This window comes from Dipodomys merriami, unplaced genomic scaffold, assembly GCF_024711535.1.
Source record: "Dipodomys merriami isolate MVZ:Mamm:240054 unplaced genomic scaffold, mDipMer1.0.p SCAF_99, whole genome shotgun sequence".
Lineage (NCBI taxonomy): Eukaryota > Metazoa > Chordata > Mammalia > Rodentia > Heteromyidae > Dipodomys > Dipodomys merriami.
In genome coordinates, this window is record NW_027206612.1 from 2192777 (window position 1) to 2214469 (window position 21693).

Below are 21693 nucleotides of genomic sequence, written 5' to 3' on the forward strand. Positions count from 1 at the left end.
TAGAAGACTGGGCACAGACACAGGCAGGGCTGGAGGATTCGGCCCAGGCTGCTTGCAGGGGGATGAGCAAGGTGCCTCTTTCTCTTAAAGTAGTCTTCCTTTCTTAACATGCCTCAGACTTGGTGGGAAGTGCTACAGCTGAGAAAGAAGGATCATTTCCTAAGGATATTAGTTCATGGGAGGGCCTATCTAGCTTACCTTTGCTGTCTAAGACATGAATAGAACTCACTTGTATTTTAATTAATTCAGATCCCAAGTTCTCTTGAAGTTACTGTGGAAAGTTGCAGATAGAGAAGGTCAGGAGAGAGGAGGGCTTTGTGTTCCTGCCTGGTGATCACTGAAGCTATTCACATACTGCCCTGCCTGGGCATTGTGTGATTATAAATCAGTGTCAGACACTGAAGACTGTTTGTGACATCACTTCTGACATAAAGTCCTTATGTCCTATCGTCCTCCACGCAGGTATCAGAACAACCTGGAAGGGCTGGTCACCCAGCTCCAGTCACCCTATCAGCAATGGCACCAAGGTATGACAACGGGGGGTGGGGGCGGCACCCAGCTCAGTACACCCTGTGTGAAGCTCGCCGTCTCTCAGCATGGAACCCCAGGACTGTGCGGGGCTCTGACCTATGATGCAAGAGGAAATACTTGACATGGTATTTCACACATTTAGAGGCACACTTAGCTTAGTCAAGCATCTAGACCTAGTTGTCTTATTAATATAAAATAAGGTAAAGACACTATTTTGGGGGGGTGGGGCCTGAATTCTAGGCCTGGGCGCTGTCCCTCAGCTCTTCAGCTCAAGGCTAGCGCTCTATCACTTGAGCCACAGCGCCACTTTGGCTTTTTTTTCTGCTTATGTGGTGCTGAGGAATCGAACCCAGGGCCTCATGCATGCAAGGCAAGCTCTCTACCACTGAGCCACCTTCCCAGCCCAAGACACTATTATTAAATGAAATAAATTCAGACTTTGGAAAATTCTAGCATTTATTTCAAAATAATGCTGAAAAATATGTGAGACAGAAGCTTGCAGATTGAAAGCGGGTTGAGTTCTCACTCAAACAGTTATTATATGAACACTTCGTTTATGTCCTCATTTGAATGGGCCTGCTGCTGTTGCAAAGAAGAGAGTCCAAAGGAACTATATGGACATAGAAGCTACAGAATACCTCACACTGGGATGCTTGACCATCTCATAAACACAAAGCCTGCAATAACAGTGAAAGAAATAAGACTGGGTAAACGCCAGGAGAGGTTGACTACGGAGAATTTTGTAGGAGCTTCCTAGCTTCACACGGAGAGGACTCCAACCCAGGTATCAATCTGAAAGTTGCCTGGGCATGTGGAAATACAAGGCAGAACAGGCATGTGACTTCCCGTGGGGACCATAGAGACTCAAGTCTAGAGGTGAGGAAGTCAGGGGAGTGGTCAGACTGCTGTTCAATGAGAAAGAACACAGTTTCCTTAGCAAGAGCTCAAGCTGGGTCTATGTTCCCTGTAAAATTTATTTCACCTCGCAGAAACTGCAAGTATTTGTGAAGTCCTGTAGTTCAAGTGTACTCTGACCAGAGGAAAAGATGCACAGTACCTTACCATTAGATATGTAGATCATGCACACATGAAACTCAGCCCAGGGAAGTAATAGTTACTAATATTAGCAATTGATCTCATTCAGCTCAGATGATTTTTACTCTTCTTGTTCTGTTGTTATTTCACAGCGAAGAAGTCATTTCTGAAAACTCTTTCACGAATTATAATCATGGCATTGGAATGAAATTTTTTCCCTCATTAAATGCCAGAAATAAATTACTCTATATAATTTAGTGTATTGGGATTAAGAAACTAATTTGCTAGAAACTAAATTTCACCATTGTGTCCTGAAATAAAGTTCATTCCATATTGGATAATTTCATTTGAAAAACACTTAATTTATTACATGATTAAGTGCTTGTTTACATTACATGCTATTCTTATTACAAGGGTTACAAGGGAACATAGAAAGCAATTGGGGGTTCATAAAGCAAAACGTTAAAACCCTTTTCTTTTTCTGTAATTGCATACTGCACTAAATTGATGGTAATCCTTTCTTCTGCATGGATTTCTGTGTACATGGGCGGGTGTGGTGTGTGTGGTGTCCACACAAGCTCTTCACTGTGCATCCCATCCAAGGACTCCTGAGTCTGCCACAACGGCTGTCAAAACATCTCTCTCTCTCTCCTTTTCTCTCCCCCCTCTTTTCCCTAGCAGTTTTTATCTCTCCTGCCTTCCCTGTTCTTTCCATATAATTGTGATAATGAACCAGGAAGTCGTTGTTTAAGGAGAGTGCAGCAGACAGAATCCACTTGTCATGTTGTAGTAAGTGAATGAGTAAGAGGAAAAATAACATTGCCCCCAATGGCACAACACCCCTGCAGTCTTTGTGATGAACTCAAGGCAGAGTTCCTGAACTAGCACGGACAAGGCTTCAACTCACTCACGTATAGGAATAAACTCTGGGTCCAAACTCCAGGATCTTGGACTCTCTTGTCAGTGTGTGCCCAAGCCTGCAAGAGTAAACACAAGGAGGAAGGAAATGTGACATTCCAAGCACCTGAGCTTGTGCAAGAGAGATCAGCTGCACATACCTCCAGAAGAGCAACAGCATGACTTTTATCAGAGTTGGAAAGAAATGGCAAGATGCTGTCATCCGCATAAGCTATGCCTCACTGAACTCCAACTGGACGGTTCGGTCTGGCTCTGGATCTCTATAATAGTTAGTTCTATCCGGTCAGGCCTAGCTGACATCTGCTTTGGCCCAATTTTAATACATTTGTGTTAGTTTTACTTTGGGGAATCAAATGTAAGTTCCATCAGCTTCTATACGGCACCAATTTGATTTTTATTCTTTTTGATAACTTGCTGAACATTTGTAGTTGTTTTCTTATTTTTTTCATCATCAAGATCAGGTTTTCCTGATTTGCCACTAAACCCTGTATGATTTCTCAGATAAGAATTATTTATGACCCCACAAAAAATTAACAAAAAATGTTTCAGCCAAAATTCTAGCAAGGAGAAAGCACGAAACCATAGACTTCATCCCTGAAAGTAAATTACTGCCAACCTAAATTACTGAATCTGGAACAGGCATCATTTGAAGCCAAATTAGAAATTTAAAGACCTTCTATGGTAAAAAACAAGCGAAAAGAATCCAGTCCTTTAGTAATCTGGTGTTTCTCTTTCATAGCTTTCAGTGTCCTATGTTCAGTTAATTTGGCATTGTAAAAGTAATGTTTACCATTTAAATATTGGGTTCTTCTTTAAGTCTTATTTGTTTGGAGGTTATGATCTTCATGTTCTGGGATGTACACCTCTTTCCTAAGATTTAGAAATTTTTCTGTTCTAAGCTTACTAAGTATGTCTTTGCACCCTTAGCTAGCACCTTTTCCCTCTATGGTTCTAGGTGTGTCCCAGGCAAAAGCGCAAGAATAGTGATAATAAACTAATGGGGAAAATAAGGGCTGCCGCTCCGGCTCGGGTGGTAAAGGGCCCCCCAGGACACACGGCACTGAACTCAAGCCCTACCACGGTCAAAAAGACAAAGAAATCTGTTTTGGGCCTTATTCTGCTTGCCCTGTCCTTCTCTTCTTCCTCCTTCCACATTTCCATTCCTATCTCCTTTCTCCTCTCCTAAATAATCCTGTGCAAAATCCATCAGGCAGACAAAGCAAGTACACTTCCACCAAGGAAAGGTGGGAGGGAACGGCGGCCCATGGCAAGGGCCTGACTTCTGATGATGGTGAGGAGAGCATCCACTCTGAGGCATGGCCCGGTCCGGGTGTGGGCTCTGAAACCCGGGAGGCGGGGTGGCCGGGCCAGACAGGGCGGTGCACAGTACGTCCGTGCGCTGGCAGCGAGGTGGTGAGGCTTCTATGCTGGAGTGCGTTCTGCGCTGGGTGATGGGATATTTTGACACTTAGAGGATTAATCAAATAAAGAAATGGGAATCAATTTTCTCACCCCTGGAGAAGAGAACGGCCAAGGTGAGATGAGGGATTGCTGGAATGTTCACTGGATGGTGAGCTGGCCTTGGAGTACAGTCATGATTGGAGAGCTGGCGAGCGAGATGAATGGGGCAAATTCCTTGCACGCTTGCCCTTCACTACTGCACTGATGTACGCACAGAATGAATGTCACTCCCCTAACTCTGGGTACCGCATGCTGTGTCAATGCTCTGGGAGAGATGGCAGTGACAGATTGCGTGGTGTTGCTCTGTGATGTGTTTTCTTCCATGAACCTCAAAGCACAAGAAGACTTGAGCATCTGTAAACCAATAGAATGCAATTCTCACTTCACTGTGGCACTACGAAATCACAGGTCAGCAACCTCCACCACTCTGAGCCTGTCTTCACCCCCACAAATGGAGCTGTATGCGGTCTTCTCTCTAGGAACATAATAGGCTGTCTGTAGTCTGTCAAATTCTTCTTTTTCTGCACAGGACCAAGAGGTACTCTGGCTATATTGCAAGTAAACAACAGCATCTGGAATTCACAGGCTCGCCTGTCAGTACTGCATTTAAAACATGGACGTCTGTGTGGTGTGCTGCATATCACACATACCCACTTCGCTGTGAGAGCTGCTCTGCCACCTGCATTTGGAGAGTTAGGTGCTGAGGCCCACACACGGCGTCCCTCCCTGTGCGGGACCTCAGGTCCCAGTGTTCCCTTTGACCTCATCCTGGGGGGCGGGCACAAGCAGTTCAGGAAGGAAAGTCTCTCACTCCCAGGTGGCTTGATTTTCCTGCTATCTAATTCTCCCTCCACTGGCTCATTTCCTTCTTATGGTGTTTTTGACAATCTATGTCTATATCTTTCCATTGCGCTTACAAAAACAAACAAACAAACCAATGTCTTCTAAATATCCCAGGATCTGGTGAGAATTTTCTGAGCTGGCTCTGTCCTTCAGGTGAGTTTCTTGGTTATCATCAGCCAAACGGTGTTGGTGCTCACTGGAAGCATATTGTCCAGTTTCTACCCAGCAACCTTTTATGGTTGCAACTAAGTGCGCAGACACTAAACTAACCGTGGACAAAGTAAGACAGCTGTGTTCTATGGCTACTTTGGCAAATTTCACAAAATCCCCCATGCACAGTTGATTCCCTCCACCCAAGGTGAGCACAAAGCCAGACTGATAGAATGGAGAGTGAGAGTTTTCATTTTCTTTTTTGTTTATCCAGTGCTTTCTCGAAGTCAACTTGGCCTTCTCAATGGATACGTTGAGCTTACCGTCACCAACTGCCCCTTTCGGCAATCTTCACATTTGTTTAGGTTTGGAATCAGCATTTGGGTTTTAAGTTAGGTTAGTCACAGTTGTTATGATAATATAGATAAAAGCACTAGCTGTTATAAATGTACATGAATATCTTGTGACTAATAGGACATTTATATTATCATGTAATTAAGTCTTTTAAGTCGAAAGGCAATTGTTGCTTTGAACCTTGACTACTAAGGGAACGGTTGAGAATCTAGACATACATTTTGTGTTAAGGGCAAAGCTGTGGGTTTCTGTTTAGTAAAAATAGATATTTCAAATCCTACAAAATGAATTTCATAATGCATAGTTCTTGTACTTAAGACATCAACTCAGCACCTCTTTTGGCTGTTTTCCACCCACAGCAGATTAAGTTCAGCAAGTTGCAACAAGGGTAGCTAGAAATAGAACAGCTGAGAACAAAAAGCAAACATAGCTGACAATCTGACAGTGAACAAGACAAATAACAAAGCCAAAATCAACATCAAAACTTTGCAAGCTCGGGAGGCTGGCAAACATCTTGTACAGCGTCACCCCAGAGAGCAGCGCCCCACTTCCCTACGATCACTGCGTTTACCACAGCGCCCAGCTTACACTCAGGTGGTGGCTGCAGGGAGCATTCGCACTCATTTGGCAGGGGACTGCGGCAGATTTCCAATTTTCCTGTGTAGGACTTAATAGCAAGAACTTTGGAATGGAGTCGACTTGGTGAAACTGTGACTCTGCCTCTAACTTGATGTGTGCTCCCAGACAGTTACTCAACACGTCTGAGACTATTGCAAATGGAGATAAAAATACCTAACGTGGGTGTCGCACAGACTCTGCTGGAGAACGCGTGTGGGGTATGAGGAAATGGAGCTATTGTTGTCATTGTGCGCAGCAAACAGAAGTGGAGAGACACAAGTTGCTCCACATTCTATGACACGTCGGTTACTGGACCAAGGCACATGGCCTCTCCATTTAGTTTCTCTTGCATCTTATTTCTGTTTGCAATCCTAATCTTTGTGCACAGGCTGACGGGCACTCTCTTGTTTATTTAGGGGAAAAGTCACACTCATTATACTTTATGCCTAAACCGATCATTTAAAACCTAATAGAACTGGGGCTGGGAAGGTGTCTCAGTGGTAGAGTGCTTGCCTTGGATGCATGAGGCCCTAGGTTCAATTCCTCGGCACCACATAAGCAGAAAAAGCCAGAAGTGGCACTGTGGCTCAAGTGGTAGAGCACTCACCTTGAGCTGAAGAGCTGAGGGACAGCACCCAGGCCCAGAGTTCAGGCCCCACAACTGACAAAAACAAATAAATAAATAAAACCTTACAGAATTAAACTTCAGAGCTCTTTTCCTCTAATAAGATGGCATCACCTGTATCTAGTTGGAGGAAGTAATCCGCTTTCATGACAGAGTGGAGCGAAAGTCACGGCCAAGGAGTTCAGGGAACCGTAGAGACTAACCAGTGAAGAGAAGTGAACTGTGCTGTTTATGACATTCAGCCGCTCCCTCTGCCCTCTTCCATTCTTCTTCTTCATCTGTCTTTTTTTCTCCTTCTTTCTTCTTTTCGTTCAATTTATTGTGTCAAATTTATTATATCCTGAGACTTTCATTGTTATTTTTCATCTCTTACCTAGAATTCTTAGTGGAAAGGAGTTTGCATCTAACAATGAAAATAGAAACACAATTTTTTACAGAGAAGAAAATAGTTTGATAAAAATGATGGTACATCTGGAAATCACAGAGAACTTAACCGTTACTTGCAGAGATAGGGGATTACGGGAGGTTTGGGATCAACTGTGATGTCAATCTGTGGGATCTGAAATCAATATACATATGCGCAATGGGGGATGGGCATGGAGTCGGAGAAAACAAGGAGCCAGCCAGGCACCCATGGTGCATGCTTGCAATTCTACTTCCTTGAGGGCCAAACTTAGGAGGATCATGGTTCCAGGCCATCCATCCTCAGCAAAAATTCTCAAGATCCAATCCTTTTTTTTTTATTGTGAAAATACTGTACAGAGGGGTTACAATTACATGGGCAAGATAATGAGTACATTTCTTATCAAGCATTGTAGCCTCCTCCTTTGTTTCCCCTTCCCATCCCATTCTCCCCCCACCCCCCAACTCTCCTCCCCCCACCAAAGTTGTAAAGTTCGTTTTTAACATAATGACTTGTACGTCTCATTGTTGCAATAGGTCCACCTGTATCCCTATTTAAACAATTTGTTTTTTCCCCTTTCCCTCCACAAATTATAACAAATCAAATACAGTGAAAGCAGGGGTTATACCATGGGGAAGAGACATACAAAGCAACAAAGAAATAATCTTATAAATGTGTTACAAACAACCACATGAAAGAAAAAAACATTTGAATACATATCTTAGGGTTCATTTCCCTAACATCAACTTACCTTACCTTTTCTGCTTGACTCAGACATATACTAGTTATTGAAAATAAGGGAAACCATGGGACCTATGTTTCTTTGGGCCTGGCTTACTTCACTTAATATAATTTTTTCCAAGTACAAGATCCAATCTTAACCAACAGCTAAGGAATGGTGACTCCTGTCTGTCATCCCGGCTTTGTAGAAGTCTTAGATTGAGAGTTCTAAGCTGGTCTATTCCCCAGCCCCCCCCCCCCCCCGCAAAAAAAAATAACCATAAGATTTCTTCTCAAAAATGCTGGGAATGGTGGCCTGGGCTTGTCATCCTGACAAGCAGGAAACAAAAACAGGGAACTGTGGCTCTGGCTGGCCCAGGCATTAAAAACCAAGATTTGAGTTCAGAAATCAGGGCAACAGTGGATGGAGAAATGGCCCAATAATAGTACAAGCAAGCATGTGCCCTGAGGTCAAATCCTAGCACTTCAGTGGGTCAGGGGGTCAGGGGAGAAAGAGAGAGAGAGAGAGAGAGAGAGAGAGAGAGAGAGAGAGAGAGAGAGAGAGAGAGAGAGAGAGAGAGAGAGAGAGAGAGAGAGAGAGAGTGCGCGCGCAATCTGGTTTTCCTTTCAAAATTTGGAATTATTTAATAGAGCAAGAAAGGAATGGTGAAAGAAGCTAACTAAAGAGGTAACTAGCAGAAAATATTACAGATGGGCTTGTATGTGAGCTGATGGCAATCTAAGTAAATGCATATGCTAGAAACTGGGTCTCGAAGTTCGCTCTGCTTCTGCCTCATACCTGTCCTTTTGGAGGGTAGGCTCGAAGGAAGTACAGCTCTCCCACCCCAGGGCCAGAGACAGGCATGCTGTGCTGTGCTCAGCCCAGAGCGCTCTCTTCTGCTGCCCTCCTTCCTCTCGGCTGAGCCTGCCCGGCAAGGGCAACTCCGGCTCCATCCTTGCTCTGTGGTGACCTGAGGCCAGAAGAGCTGCCTCACACCAAGAAATCCTGCAGCCGTCCACCTGCCTCCCTCCAGGGCTGCAGTAGCACCTGGACAGATGGACTCCCCCGACAGGTGAACTCCCCAGAGCCCTCCCAGGCCGAGCAGTGAGGAGCCCCAATTGTTTTAATTGCCTTCATGGGAACTTGACTTCCAAGCCCCCCAACCCCTGCCATTTTCTCAGGTCTAATTACTTGACCCAGAGTAGTTCATAGTTCTACTTGCATCCATTCATACTGTGATTGATACTAAAAGTAGTTTGAACTACGCAACTTTAAGGAAGCGAGCCAAGAGTTAGTTGTCTTGCCACTGTTAGATTGAGAGTCCTAGTTCTTGTTCAAAAGAAGAAACTACTGGACCGTGGCAGTCAGGGACAAAGCCATTGCCTGTGTCACTAATTCACACCTACCAACCATTGCCTGTGTGTTACCAATTCACACCTACCAGTCATTGCCTGTGTGCCACCAATTCACACCTACCAGCCATTGCCTGTGTCACTAATTCACACCTACCAGTCATTGCCTGTGTCACTAATTCACACCTACCAGTCATTGCCTGTGTCACTAATTCACACCTACCAGCCATTGCCTGTGTGACACCAATTCACACCTACCAGTCATTGCCTGTGTGATACCAATTCACACCTACCAACCATTGCCTGTGTGCCACCAATTCACACCTACTAGCCATTGCCTGTGTGCCATCGATTCACACCTACCAGCCATTGCCTGTGTGCCATCGATTCACACCTACCAGCCACTGCCTGTGTCACTAATTCACACCTCCCACCATTGCCTGTGTGCTACCAGTTCAAACCTACTAACCATTGTCTGTGTGTCACCAATTCACACCTACCAGCCATTCCCTGTGTCACCAATTCACACCTACCAGCCATTGCCTGTGCCTCCAATTCACACCTACCAGCCATTGCCTGTGCCTCCAATTCACACCTCCCACCATTGCCTGTGTGCCACCAGTTCAAACCTACTAACCATTGTCTGTGTGTCACCAATTCACACCTACCAGCCATTGCCTGTGTCACCAATTCACACCTACCAGCCATTGCCTGTGTGCCTCCAATTCACACCTACCAGCCATTGCCTGTGTGCCTCCAATTCACAACTACCAACACCTGCTTATGGAAGCAAAATTCACTGTGGAAATACCAAGTTCAGTAGAATCGGTTGGCTTGCTGTAAGCATGCGTGAGGCCAGGAAGATGATGAAGACAGTTTGGGATTGAAGGTCTCAGTTCCAGTCCAGTATGGACCAAAATTGAAATTTCTCTAAGAAAATGTAATTTCTCTCGGTGACATGGTTGAGGTTTCTGGAAAACACAGATGTGAGATTTGTGCTGTCAGGCCCAAAGGATGGCCGCCATGCCGATGGAGTCACGAAGACAAACAGCATGCTGGAGGGTCCCACTGTGTAGCTGCTGCCAGGATCGATGTCCTTGAACTCCTCCATGTGGCGGCGCCCAGCTCTTCCACGCGAGGGGCCTCTGCACACACCTGTGTGAGGATTCTGGCCCCCTCCTTGGACACCTGCTGCCCATCGCCATGCTGGTGGCATGCATGGCTCACACCGTGAACACTTCCACATTTTCTCAATACTTGCATACCTTAGCAGTGCGATATTTCTTCCAATATACTCTGAAGGCAAAGATTTGCATAATAACTATGCTTATTAGGAGATTTCCTTACTAATTATTTGTTTGCCTTTCCCTTAAACAATTCCATAGCTTTCTTTAGTGAAAAGAATATGTAAAATGAAGGGAAAAAAGTGTTTTTTTCTTCTCTAATAACCATAATTACCAAGAGGAGCACTCCCGATGCCCCGGCCTTGGAATCAGACTGGGCACCGGGGTTGGGAGGGCAGCCTCAATTGAAAGGGCACAGTGGTGCACACCAGAGTGCTCACCTTCTGTCCCAGGAACTCTCAAACTTGAGTGAGAAGATGGCCATGTGATCGAAGGTTGAACCGGACAAGCATCCCACTAGCTCACAGAAGAGTATCTATTCTTACTATCCTAGACACTTGTTTTGGGAGGGGTTGTCACACATGGATACTTTACAGCATTATTCAGCATTATTCAATCAGTAATAGTATTGCTTTTTGTCCTCCAGGTGGAAAAGGTGTTGAGAGGAGAGATGGCTGGGCACCAGAAGAACAAGTGGACGCTCAGTGCTTCTGAGGGAGGCTCCAGGGGCCTCATCTGTGAACAGCGTGAAGCTTTCTCAGACCTTCCAGGGTGCTATAACAACATAGACTGAGTAGATGCTCCATTCTGAGGAGAGAGGACAGTCTGTGGAGTTGGGTGAGTAATACAGTCGTGTCCCAAGGTACAGGAAATGGCCTGGATTCACGTCCGGAAATCACCTTTTCATGACACGCTTTCCTGCACACAATGTGCTTACACTGGATTTGCCCACCCTGGAAGGGTTGAAAATTACTTGTACAGAATTTTCCTTCATCAAATATGCCAAATAACTAAAAGTGATGACTCTCGTAGGTTTTATTTTTTTTTTTTTCAGGATTTGCTAGGTTACCTCACAGTATACAGAGATTTTGGAGTCGATCTCAGGGCTGTGAGATCTGTTTTCCCTATCTAAATGAGTACAGGAGTATCATCTGCATTTTTACCCATATGCCTCCTTGTCGTACGAAAACCCTGGCAGCGCTTGGTATAGCTCATCAGTCTCCCCCATTAATCCACTCAGAGCTGGTGCTACACAGCAGCTGGGCAAGAATGCACTCCCACAGACAGCCTCTTCCTGAAGATGGTGGCTGCCATCGGCTCAGGCCTGGGCACTGTCACATAACCCCACGCTGCTGGGGCTGGGCCAGCTCGGGAGGTTCACAAGCCCAGGAGGGCTGTAGTGTCCCTCTGAGCGTGCTGGCACCGTGTTCTGCAGTGGAAGGGACCCTTTCTTCCTGACTCTGCTGGGTCTTCAAAACCCCAGGCCCCGTGCACACACATCCTTCCCACTGGCGTAGTCCCCGCGCACTGACTTTGGAAATAAATAGGGGCTTGGAAATAAATGGGGGTGGTTTTTGTGCTGTTTCCCTCTCCACCTAGGCATCCAAATCCATCCAGAAGGAGGTCAGAGTGCTTGTGTGACTGGGATAGGCATCCACTCAAATGTGCACACTAAGTTGCTGTTGAAAAAATTGAAGTATCGTAGCACTGCTTTGTCCGAGAGTGGAGGAGAGGTTGACTCACAAGTATTATACATTCATTGAGCTGATAAGGGATCTACACTCTAAAGCTGAACTAGATGCTCACCCCTAGCCCTCAATGCACCTCTGTTATCTTTTCAGAATTGGTCCAAATCAATGAGAGGGTTTGACGGAACTGGCTGACAGGAGCTATGTGGGAATTCAGGAGAATGCTGTATCTGCTCAGTAAGGTTCTTTGGTCCGCTCTCTCTGCAAGCTTTTATGGAAGTCTTCTTTGCCTGACTGAATTCTAGCACACCTAGAAAAACCACATCTCTAGAGGAGTGAGGAGGGAGGAATCAGCCACTCCCATGAGCTTGGAGCTACAGCTCGAGTCTAAGCAGTGGAGCTAGAGGAAGCAACCTGACACACTGTCCAGTGCCCCGCAGGAGCTTCCAGGAAGGCTGAGATTGAACCGAATTTCAGGAGTGTGGGCTTGTGGCCAGCAAGGAAGAGAAGCATAATTAAAGCCTAGGAAGTGCAAAGACCCATGCCTTGTCACACAGCCCATTCCTGTCCTGTGAAGTTGGTGTCTGCTGTGAAGTCGGGGTCTGGTGTGAAATTGGTGTCTGCTGTGAAGTCGGGGTCTGGTGTGAAGTTGGTGTCTGCTGTGAAGTTGGGGTCTGGTGTGAAGTTGATGTCTGCTGTGAAGTCGGGGTCTGGTGTGAAGTTGGTGTCTGCTGTGAAGTCAGGGTCTGGTGTGAAGTTGGTGTCTGGTGTAGCAAAGAAAGAATCTGGAGTCATGCTATGGCTTGACCAGGGGACTCCAAACACGGCCCTGCGTGCATGGGAGTTGCATCCATTGTCATCTGACATGAGACGTGACATGAGTCTGGAGTGCTAAAGAAGCAGAAGCCAAAGCTAACGGAGGTCTCTCTGAGGTGCCATGGTCCTGTGGTGGTTCACAGGTGAGCCTTTCCCCACGTGCAAGGCTATGAAGAGCTGTCCTCTCAGCCTGCAGCCTTGGCTGGCTCTCAGGCACTCATGTGGTCTGTCTCCTCTGTGTTTCTGACTATATCTAACGAGTACGAGCTGAGGGACCCCTGCATGCACCCCGCACCTCAGTGCATTCAAACAAAAGCCCAGGACCGAGCAGCGCATGCTCTGAGAACACGCAGGGCAGAAATGTGCAGTTCCGTGTCGGGTGACTCCTTCCCAGTCTTCTTCCTTTCTGTCTGTACACCGCACAGGGAGGAGCACACAGCACTGGGTCTTCACGTCGGTATTGGAGAGCGAGTGGGTTGATGAGCATAAATTGCTTAGCCCGGAGCCCAGCGTACACCGTACGAGTGCTTTGTCTCCCGGTGCTTTGCATGGCCCGTTCCCACCCCCCCTCTCAGCACCACGTATTCTGGGTTGTTCCATAAACAGCGTGGGTCTCCACACGCATGGACAGGTATTCACCACTGGATGCCAGAGACTGCTCACCAGCGCTCAGCTCAGAGTCACACTGAAAGCAAGACCAGCAATGAACAAAACCTAAGTATGCAGAGCTTTTAGAGAGAGAGATTCAGAGAAATCCCCGCTGGCTCCGGATTCCTCAGGGTATTATCTTGGGCCCCGGGTAGAAGAAGAAGAAACAGTTGCTCTAAGCAGTTGGATGTGCTCCCAGCGACAGAAATGAAGTTTGTCAGATGTCTGGAAAGCGCACGGCTCCCTGCAGGGCTGGAGTTCTCTTCTTCCCTTCTGTCTTTCCTTGTTTCTTTACCCTTCATGTTTTAGTGTTCTTTTCTTGCCTTCCCTGGGAGTTATGAGACTTGTCAGTTTCCTGCTTGACCATTCTCCTAATAACCTGCCACATGACCTGTAATGACCCCCATCCTTTCAAGTTGTAGCAGATGAGGACCAGGAAAGGGGAACTAATCCCCCAGTTGTAAATCTGCCTGCAGTCCCAGCAGAAATCACTGGAGTAGAGTTAATCGGTCTGAAGGCTAGACAGGGCGGGACCCAAGTTACCCCCTCAGCATCACTGCCGTCCACCTTTGCTTCTTCCTGCTTTCTCCCTTACCCTCGGAGTTTAGCAGGCCCCTGCTGGCTTGTCCTCCACTCACCCAATGCAACCTTCCCAGCACGGTATTTTCACAGTCATTCCTTCCTCAGTGTTACCGTCTCCTTTGGAAACAGGAGACAGTTGGCAAGTCCACTGGTGTTCATGAGTGGCAGATCCCAGGAGGAGCAGGTCACAGGCATCACCAAAGGAACCGCCAAGGAGGAGATGGTTTGCTTGGTCAACCAGAGGGACAGGTGCTTGTGACATGCACAGAGTCCCACCAGAAAGCAACCGAGAGGGCTGTCCTGACATCCTGGGAGCTCTCGCCATTAAACATGGGTCCAAGAAAGTCAATGGGGTCACAGCAGACCCTGTGCACAACGGGTGTGGCAGACATGTCTCCCACACACTTAAGGCATAGTAACCAGAATAAAATACGGGGTTGGTATAGCAATTGCCACTGATTTTTGCATATCATTGTCATGGAGTATTCCAATTGCTTTAAAAGGCACTCCATTCCAATCTTCACACGGTGTGTCCTGTGTGCAGATGGCCAGCACTCTCCGGATGGAGGCTCTTCTGTGTTTCTTGGACACGTGGACAGATCACCCACTCAGGATCAGTCGCTTCTCAGGATCAGCACAATCGCCAGAAATCCCTTTGGAATATGCGATGCCAATGGGACTCCCCGTTTGACCTTTGCCGGGGAGCTCTGTGAGACCAGCCAGCGGAACCAGCCAGGCCAGAGGCGAGGGTTAGGTGTCACTATCTCAGCCCAACACAGACCCTGGAACTATGCTAGGTAGCAGGCTGCAAGGAGAGGAGTTGAATCACAGCTGTGGTCCGAGACAAATCCTTAGATCATGGTTTTCACATACCGGGTGGGATTTTCATCTGATGGAGGCGGCCTGGGTGTCTGAATCATCCCCGGTACGGCGGTGACCCCAGTGTCATTTACAGTGTGCGCAGTGTGCAGCTCTGTCACTTGCAGGGCTACATCACTGGAAGAACTCACAGTCATCTCCAGAGCAGCAGAGCACGTCAAACCCCAGTGATGTGAATGAAAGAAGCCCTGAAAGAATGCAAGGAGCTGGTGATTCGCCCACAGTCATACAGGGCAGGCGGGGGCCGGGAAGGAGGCTGGCTCATCTCCTAGGAGCGTGTACACTCAATCCGTGTTCCTGGCCTCATGAAGGTCCACGTGAGCGGCACCATGGAGAGGCAGACGGCCTCCTGTGCCGTGCGCACAAGGCCACAGGATGGAGTTCTCACAGCACTCTGTCTGGTGTTATCGCTTTCAACCCTCATCGAAGCCTTTGGTATTTTATTGTTTCCTTAGAAATAATTTTAAAATATGCATTCACACTCATTTGGTAAAGAGATTATGCTGAACACAAGCAATGTCTTGCACACCTATTGTATTTGGGGAGCATAATTGAGAGGCAGCACGTTTAAGAAGCGGTGAAGCAGACATGGCAACCAGTCAGGAAAGAGGATGGGTTAGTGTTGCAGGTGCAGTTTTGCTGGTTAGGTCACACGAGCGAGCTGCGCCATAGTCACATGACTTCTATCTTGACTGATGTTCATCTAGGACAAGAATGATATGTTGAATATAGGGGCCATGACAAAAATTTATCAACCCCGGCATAAACTTGACTTTAAAAAGGGCTCCTCCCTTCTTTTGATTGTTAACATGTGCATCTGTTAAAGTTTCCTGTCTTCTGTATTCTAAAACTTTCCTACAAGACATTCAGTACAATTGACAATTTGAGTTGTTTGGATTCTTGCTTATTACCATTTTACTCTTTTTGAGAATATCTGGGACATATTAAATTTTTGTTAAATGTGTTTTTGACAGACACTTTGAGTTATTTAAATTACTTGTGTTAAATGGGTGAACACTTCAAACATCAGGAAGTGCGTGCATGTGTTTATGAATAGAAACATGTATTTTTGAGATTAAAATACTTCTATGTTAAGATTGTAATGATGCATGGAGTTTGCCTTTTTCCATTTCGAAATCATCTTTCAATGATCCAACAAAGAGCAACACTTGAGGTCACCAATTCAAGGACACCTTGGGTTTCTCTCTATGGTGAACTTGTCACTTCTCAGGATTGGCAGAATCGCCTAAAATCCCTTGGGAAGGTGCAATGCCATCGAGACTCACGTTTGACCTTTGCCTCTTTGCCTCAGAGCTCCGTGAGGCCGGCCAGGCAGGAAGCAAGGGTTGGGTGTCACTATCTCGGTGAACCCGATGCTCACGGGGGAGGGTGAGAGAGCCCTTGCTTTTGCGGTTGCTGGATCACGTTACATAAACAGAATTTGGCTGCCTTCTTCCATCAGAGCATCTGCTCCACTCATGGTCCCTTGTGGATCCATTTTGTTTTGTCCAAGACAGTGAACATGAGTAATGGAGCGGGCTGAGCCCGCTAATGCATGATGTAATTATCAGAGGGATTTAATTATCAGCACATTTCATGTGGGATTACTGTGCGGTGCAGTCTCTGCCTCCCGCCCGGGCAAATTGTCAATGGGGTGAGTCACACAGCAGTGGGGGAGGGAGCAAAGGTCTCTACCACTGCACTTGCTCATCTCCTACCTGTCTCGGGGCTCAGAGTAACCATGGTGTATTTTACTTGCTAGTTTTAGTTCTTTAAAATCTACTGTAGATTACTACTCCACATAGATTGTCTCACCTCAGCATAGAAACCATTCAGGCACCGGGCACGGCTTCTTGAAAGAGATGCAGTGTTGAGAACACTCGTGGAGTACCTGGGTACTTGAGCGTAAGCTCCACGATGGGAAAAATTACCAGACATATTTTCACTCCTCTGAAACAGAATAAGTGGGTAATGAATCACGACTCTCTGGTTTTAAGATGGTTTCAAATAAGATAGGGTAAAGTAGTCACATTTGTTCTTTACCTAAGTAAAGCAATTATGCGTTCATTGAGAATGCACAGTCGGCATATGCTACACGGACTTGTAGCTTCAGGCTATTTTAGTACCTCGGTAGTCATGGAATCGAGTTGAACAGGTAGTCTAAGTTTACAGTTAAGATGATGAAATCAAGTGGTGTGATTTGAATATGAAGTGTCTCTCTCCAGCCTGTGGACTGAATGCGTGGTCCCCAGTTTGTCTTGCCATTTGGGGTTGGTGCTGAAAACTTGGGAGGGTCCAGCTGGAGGAAGCAGGTCACTGAAGAGGTCTCTGAGAAGGTTGTGGCCCCTTCCTCTTAGCTTCCCATCTGACAGGAGACAGTCTCCTCACAAGGTCCATATGAGCCTCACCACCATCACTGATGTCCAGGAGACTAGGCTGAAATTTTGGAAAGCAAGAACTAAGATAAACCATTCCTCCTCAAGTCACTTCTGTGAGCCTCTTACTAGCAAACTCTAAGTCCCATTTCAGAATAGTAGGTAAATTGCCAAAGTCAGAGGGTGGAAGTGTTTCTGTAGAATTAACCTGTGGTCAATGGTTCAGATGAAAGATATTGTTAGGGAAACGATATTGTTAGGAAAAACTAGGAGAAAGGAGTGAAAACCTCGCTAACAATTTTGATGAACGTTTGTGCTCAAAGTCCTGGTTTCAGGATCTGCAGGGCTCTCATGATACAGGACTGCGTGTCACACGGCTTCTTCCTTCTGCTCCTTAACTGGCCTGCCCTCCACCACGCTCCCTGAATACCTCCTCTCAGCAGACATCCTACACAACCTTCTTCCAACTCAGACCGCCGGGGCCCCTTCCCACTCCCCTAGAACTCTGTTGGAAAGAGAGAAATACCGGAGTAACCCACTCAATCAGTAAACCCTCAGATAGAAATGAAAAAGCATCAAAAAATATATTTAAAAAACTATAATTTCTTCTGAGACCCCAAGGTAGCAGTAAGACGGCTGCATTAAGTTCAGGAAAAGTGAGCTGAGGCCTGTTTACACACTTGCTCCATAATCAGGAGTGGGGGGGGGCAGGAGGGGAGGAGAGGTCAGTTCCCCTAAGCTTCAGGTTCCTGCAACAGAGCCCCACCATGCTGAACAGCATCCAGACAGCCGTGGTTACAAAAGCACATCACCAGCTGAAAGTCTGCAATGCACACTTTCCTCCCTTGCCTTTTATACTTACATGCATGGCTATTTCACATTATTAAGTATCTTATTTTATCGCTCCTGTAAAACAATCTTAATTTTATGGTGATGTGAAATTTTAATGTTTTCTACTGTGCATCTCTTCCACTAAAAATTTTTTTTGGAAGAAGTGGTGTTTGAACTCAGGGCCTGGACCTTGCTCAGCTGGCACTCAACCACTTGAGCAATGCTCCATGCCCTGCATTTCAGACACGGAGCACAAAGACTTTTCTGCTCTGGCTGGCTCTGAGTCACAATCCTCAGGTCTCAGTCTTCCACATAGCTGGGATTATAGACATGAGCTCCCAGCCCCTAACGTTTCTAATATATATTCATAACATGAGGTTTTCTTTAGAAATAAAATCATCCAACTTCTTAAAATATGTTCAAGTTTTTAAAATTGTATATATCTATATTTTTATAGTCATAGCTACTACATACACATATTCATACACATAATATACACAAATACATATAGACACATTTAGAACGTATTTATGTGTTTATCTTTTATTCAACCTTATGAGTTTTTTAGTTTAGTAATTTGAAAATATCAACTTTCCATCTCCAGAGAGTATTCTTTGCTAAGAGAAATTTGGGAGCTGTGATTCTGTTTTATCTCAACATCTTCCCTCAGTTTTCTGGGGCCCAGGTCATCTCTTCTGCATTTGACCTTGGAGAATGACCTGTTATCTCAGTGGGGAGGGAGGGAGGACAAAAAAGTTCTTTTCTCTCATACTCCTACAGAGCAGACATCTCAATCATAAACTGACTCATTTCAGAGGAGGGAGCTGGTAGAGGTGGGGGCGAGTCCCCTCCCACCCCAGGCTCATTGCTAGCTCTTGGCTGGCCATGGCAAAGCCATAGCAACCACAGGGGGCTCACGCTGTCAGCTCAGCACACAGTGATGACAGCACTTACTTAGAGCCCCTCCCCCTAAGGGCCACGCACGTGTCCATAATTCACCACCTACACCACGTCTGATTTCACAATCTGGGGCAAGGCCTCCGAGCCCAGGCTGACGATCACAGAAAACAACATCTTTAAAGGGTTCCGGTCATTTGGATTGAATGAAGGGAGACAAATGCTAAATGTATTTAATGTTAATGAGCCTCAAGACAAGCAATGGAAGCAAGATTCCAATGCAAAGTAATAAGGTTTCCTCCAGATGGTTCTAGTGACCTGTGTGGTACCCAGGTCCTTCTGGGTCCAATATGTTCTTGACTTCCCTCCTGCCCTTCCGAAGATGAGTTCAATAAATGATAATTAGACTTAGGATGATGATGAGCCATTGTTTAGCAGTGGTGAAGAAAAACCAAGAAAACCAAGAGAAACACTTCCTGTAAAAGTTTAATTATCAGATAAACATGCCATTATTTATTACTAATGCATTATGTGGAAAGTATACCATACAGGGATGCACTTATTCGAAGGAGACAACCGAGGTCTCCTCGTGGCTCTGTGGGTATGAATGAATGACCCCCCTTCACGCTGACATTTTAAACAATCTCCTTTATCATTATTGCTATCAACACTTTACAAAGGAGAACTCCAAGGAGGAGAGCTCAGTTGCACCTGATGAAAGGCTTAGTAAGTGTCAGTGTAGGGATGAGAACTCACGGGGCTGCTGGCTGAGCTCTGGCTTGGTTTCCATGGTTTTTCTCGCTTCTCCATCCTTCAGGACAATTTGGAGTTCAGAGAATCGTCTCAATGGTGTCTTCTTCCCGTGAGATGGAGAAGCACCAAACATCACTGTATTTGCGACTGGTGTGCAGATGGTGGGGGAGTCTGTCATAGAGAAAACACTGGAAGGATTCAAAATGCGTCTGAAGCACACAAACTCTTTTTTTTGTTTTTTTATTATTATTTTTTTAAATTTTATTTTATTTTATTTGTGAACATACTGTACAGAGGGGTTAAAATTGCATGGGCAGGATAATGCGTACATTTCTTACCAAGCACTGCAGCCTCCTCCTTTGTTTACCCTTCACATCACTTCCCAGCCTCCCCCCTCCCCCCAAAAAACCCCCTGGAATCTCTGTGCCCTGGGTCCATGTCATCAGGAATTAATCGGAGCAGAAAGCATGGAACTCAGGCCAGGAGTTGCCTGATGAGTTCTATGTCAACTGGGCTTCTGTGAGGTTTTAGTCTTAGTTACAAAGTTCGGTGCTTAGCCAGGGGAAACACATGCAGCAGAAACCTGATACATGGTCCAGGATGAAGGTTTTAGATGACAGAGCTCAGCCTCCCCCGCAGCCAGCGTGGCCATGCTGGCTTCCGCTGCCCTCGTTCATCTCAGCCTTGGAATTCTGTGTCCTGGATACAACCACCAAGGAGATGCAGGCTGACTTTAGTGTCCATAGAACCTCTGCTTTTATTTTTACCCCCATTGCCCCCTTATCAGTGTTAAAAGTGCTAGGTATTCAGTCTTCTGATGTCAGATTTTCTAGGAACAGGTATGGGATGATATCACCTTGCTCTCTACCTAAGTCTAAACATTCGACTCCAGACCAGCACTGGACTGAGATCAGAGGCCAGCGATTGGGGGTCAGGGCAGTCCAGCCTTCTACCATCGCAAGGGAACAGAGCGAGGACAATGGGATCCCTTCCTTTGCGAGTGACCTATTTGAGTAGAATATAGAGACATGAACATTTTCCTCTACTTTGAACACAGCTTGGGAACTGTATAAATTCAGCAACTACATTACCCCTGTGTCTAACCTCAGCTCAATCACACCTCGATATTTTCACTGTGTCTCCCTGCAAGGATGAATCTCCAGGCCTCATATCTCCTGGAAATGTAGGACTCTACATCTGAACCCTGCCCAGAAGTGCAGAAGTCTACATGTCTGAATTCCACCAGAAGTGCAGGAATCGACATCTGTGAACCTACCCTGAAGTGAGAATGTCTGCACCCCTGAATCCATCTTGCTATACCCCCAAACTTGCTCCACAAGCATGGGGGCCTAAACTTACACTAATTGTACGTCATTGTTCTGTGCTTTCTCTCCTACCTGTGTCCTAACTGCTGACCAGATGTTTGTCCTCAGACCTACATACCCAAACCCATTGTCCATTCTACTCATGTATTTGATTCCCCAAATAAAGCACAATCTAACATACTTGCAAAGGTTTAGAAAGGAGGAAGAAAGGAAGGAGGAAGGGAAGGAAGGAAGGAAGGAAGGAAGGAAAGAAGGAAGGAAGGAAGGAAGGAAGGAGGGAAGGAAGGAAAGAGGGAAGGAGGAGGGAAGGAAGGAAGGAGGGAAGGAAGGGAGGAAGGGAGGGAGGAAAGAGGGAAGGAAGGAAGGTGGGAAGGAAGGGAGGAAGGGAGGGAGGCAGGGAGAGAGGGAAAGAAGGAAGGAGGGAGTAGAGGGAGGAAGGGAAGGAGGGAGGGAAGGAGGGAGGGAGGGAAGGAAGGAAGGACTCAACATATTTACTCCATTTGGAGGAGGCCTTTGTTTGTTTTACTACTTAGTATTTTGGTTAGAAAACCAGGGCTTACATCACTGCAAAAATGCACATTCCTTTGGGGGAAATAATTCCTTTATATTTTTCTTCCTTCATATATTTCTCCAATATTTCCTTATTCATTCTCACATTTTCTCATTATGTTACCAGTTATTAAATCAGGGCAAGAACTGTGTAGAATTTTGAATCAGATGGGCAAAGTGTGTAAACTCAACTCTACCTTACTCTAGTGACACAA

The 21693-nt window shown here is 46.0% G+C and overlaps 1 long non-coding RNA gene across 2 annotated transcripts; it reads left to right on the forward strand.

Moving 5' to 3' along the window:
• The first annotated feature begins 459 nt into the window (after window positions 1–459).
• LOC138822119 (uncharacterized) lies at window positions 460–21076 on the forward strand. Of its 2 annotated transcripts, none has more exons than XR_011370360.1 (3): window positions 460–527; window positions 10782–10972; window positions 20755–21076. It is a non-coding gene; the product is annotated as an uncharacterized lncRNA (long non-coding RNA). The 2 variants fall into 2 exon arrangements; XR_011370361.1 differs by lacking the exon at window positions 20755–21076 and adding an exon at window positions 11977–12238.
• Window positions 21077–21693: the final 617 nt, after the last annotated feature.